At 50.6% G+C, this 3035-nt stretch overlaps 1 protein-coding gene across 7 annotated transcripts in view; it reads right to left on the reverse strand.

Moving 5' to 3' along the window:
- LOC134530490 (myocyte-specific enhancer factor 2) overlaps nucleotides 1-3035 on the reverse strand; it is a 141013-nt gene that overhangs the window by 98509 nt on the left and 39469 nt on the right. The gene's annotated exons all lie outside the window — the stretch shown is intronic.

Consider the following 3035-nt stretch of genomic DNA (forward strand, 5'->3'; position numbering starts at 1 on the left):
CTCGTGTCTCTGACAGGGGGTAACTGTTATCAAACTCGACACGGTCGTCACAATGGTTGGCGGGCCGCGCCCTCGCGTAACGTGGAATGAGACCTAGGATAAGACAGCGGCGGGGTGGCGCTCGAGCTGAATTACTTAAGTCTTCTTATTTCAGCTCAGATATCTTGTTGTCGACCCTTTTTTGTGCGCGGATCGACCATTCAAAAGGCCGCTTTGCATGCCGGACAACTGAGCGACAGTCGCGTGCGAGTCAATTATTTCTGATTACACAGTAAACAAAACCTTAATTAGTAGAAGTAGAATAGTGTGAGTAAATAACTTCATTACTGAAATAGGTGGGTACTACTGCAAGGACAAGGTAGTTTTCCAACCGTGTTAAAAAAGAATTTTCTTATACAAACTACCGACTAATCTAAGTTTTGTCTGTGAACAGACACGAAAAATGTAATCGTATGAACACGGACACAAAGATGTGTGTCCAAAGGGCAGCTGGCAGAGGTCGCTCGCGCAGCCGAAGCGACAGTTAGCGCCGGATAAACGCGGCTCCCTGGCGGGCGGGAGACGCGGTATATAAGGTTCGCGACGGGCAGATGGCGGCATTTGCGGGGCGGCGCGCGGCGCGGTCCAGGCGTCGGCTGGCCAGCGTCCAGGTGCGGGGCCCCACACGACAGACGCCGCCGCCGCCCCGAGAGATGCAAGGCAGAGCAGCAGCCCCGGCTAAAGATAGCCCCAGGGGCACGTGCTGCCGTGGGCGGCAGGCTCCGAGAGGGAGGGAGCGGGTAGGCTGGGCTGAAGAACAAGAACACGCTTCCCCCCTTCCCCCCCTCCAAGGCGCGGGACAGTCACGTCCCCTGGACAAACGCTACCCTGGCGTCGCGGGTGCTCTTCAAGACGTCTTCTTGACGCCGCCGGGTGGAGGGGAAGAGAGGAGGAGAGGAGGAGGGGAGGCGGGGAGGCGGAGACGCCGAGCGCCCAGCGGCCGTGACGGAGCGGAGCATCCTCCCTCTTTCCCGCCCCTCCTGCCCTTCCACCAAACCCCTTCTCAAGTCTCTCCGCTCCCCGGCGCTCCGCGGGGCTGTCCTTTTATGGTTCGGAACCGAGGGTCGGGGCGGCAGTCGCCACGTGGGCACGGGCTCCCCCTCCCCGGGGGAGGGGTGGGGGTGGGGGAGCGACATCCTATACAACGGGCGCACGCCCCTTCGGCAGCTGACGGCGGCGGCCGCGATCAGCTGTGCGTCGCCGCAGCCCCGGCGCCAAAACACTGCAGTCTGCGGCGCCACGTTTATTATCTTCAGCAATATGCCTCCGCGGCGTTCCGTGTTGGCGTGCGGCGTGGCCCAAACGTAGCCGCGGTCACTGCAGTGCCCACCACGACTCCCCGGTACGCCATTCTGACCTGTGCCGTTTCTGAACGTATTTTACCTACAACCGTCACCGCACGCTTTGCTTTCGCCTTCTTGCGCGGTTAGGTGAGACCAATCGCGGCATAAACCAGTGCAGGTTAATCAACTAGAGTAATACTCGACTGTGTATGGCTGCTTTAATGCTATAAAGTTGCCGCCAGTGACGCATAAATAATAAATAAAGGCGAAGCATCGTGTGTACCGGAAACACGAAAGCCAGTTTGCAGTCGGGCGTCATCTCCGCGAAGATCGACGTCATAAATCCTGGCCACGCCCCAACTGCCCCAACTCCCCCACGCCCTACTTCATGGCGGTTCGCAAAAGCCCTATTTTTAAAGACACGGGAGGGGAAATATGTTTGTCTTTTAACGACGCCAGGGAAGGGCTTTTAGAAGGCACTTATTCCCTGGTGTGAACTATAAAGGCAGCTGTAGTACAGCCGACACGTTCCGAACAGGAGTGTTGTATTCTTTACGCAAGGCTGTTGAAGTAACGGCAGCTGCCCAAAGGTCCTTAGTTCGACTGTCGGCGGTTTAGGTTGTTTTTTGGCTGTAATTTATAAATGTGTTCCATTGTTAAAGTGAATTTTATTTTCAAGGGCAGATGCCAGGGCTTTTAAAATACACACTAAAAGAGGAAATTTTGGATTTTGCATATTTTGTTTCATTTTTTATTATAGAAAATTTTCTTTAGTTGAGGCAACAAGTACATACACATCAGTAGAATTTCTCTGAATCTAACGAGTGACTATCGAAAATACTACAAATGTGGTCGTTCTTACAAACATGTATTAACTAGCCTACTAAAATTCAATGATTTTACAAGATTATATTTTTGATTTGAAGCGAATCACTGTGGATTTCAAGATTTCAGTTAAATCTATGAGAAATCAATTTGTCTTGGCATTCAGAGTTGAAGCACGTCGAAATGGTAAATTAAATCGGCGTTTCTCTCTGCATTGCAGCAGGCATGTTAAGTGATCGGAGATCTTGCTGCAATGTAGAATGAAACGTCAGTACAACTTACCGCTTCCGACACGGCTCAAAATCGAGAGAATGTTAGTTTATTAGACAATAGCCGCGAAAGACTTCAGTCTACGTCATATGTGTAATGCCTTCACGGAAAAAAAATTCCAACACAATCTACAGCAAGTTATTATTTTAAAACTGTTAAATGTAGAAAATAACATTTTTCGGTACCTCTCGCCCTTAAGCCACTACCGAAGTAATTTTTTTCTCTTACGTTCCATGTTTATACAAAATTCCAATTTCCTCCTTGAGTGAGATCCGTATCCTTATTAGTACTCTGCCATCGCTGCACCGTCATGCGTCTCTAATGCGATCGATAAGGACGACAATCCTAGTGACGTCATATCTCCCCGTTGTTTTCAGGTACGGAAGAAACACGGTAAAAACACGCGAACCAAAGGAAAGTTAGTCAGACAAAATAAGACACAAATAAGTAGACATCAGAAAGCAGTATGTAGTGAAAGCACTTAAAGTGTATTTCACCTGCGAATCTGATTACCGGACCAACCATGTTTCACGCGTGCGGCGACTGTTGCCGCGAGCCAGCTGACTATTCTCGGGGTATTCTAGCTTCCCTTCCACCCAATCACTCCGTCAATGCTCC

Source organism: Bacillus rossius, chromosome 3 (assembly GCF_032445375.1).
Source record: "Bacillus rossius redtenbacheri isolate Brsri chromosome 3, Brsri_v3, whole genome shotgun sequence".
Lineage (NCBI taxonomy): Eukaryota > Metazoa > Arthropoda > Insecta > Phasmatodea > Bacillidae > Bacillus > Bacillus rossius.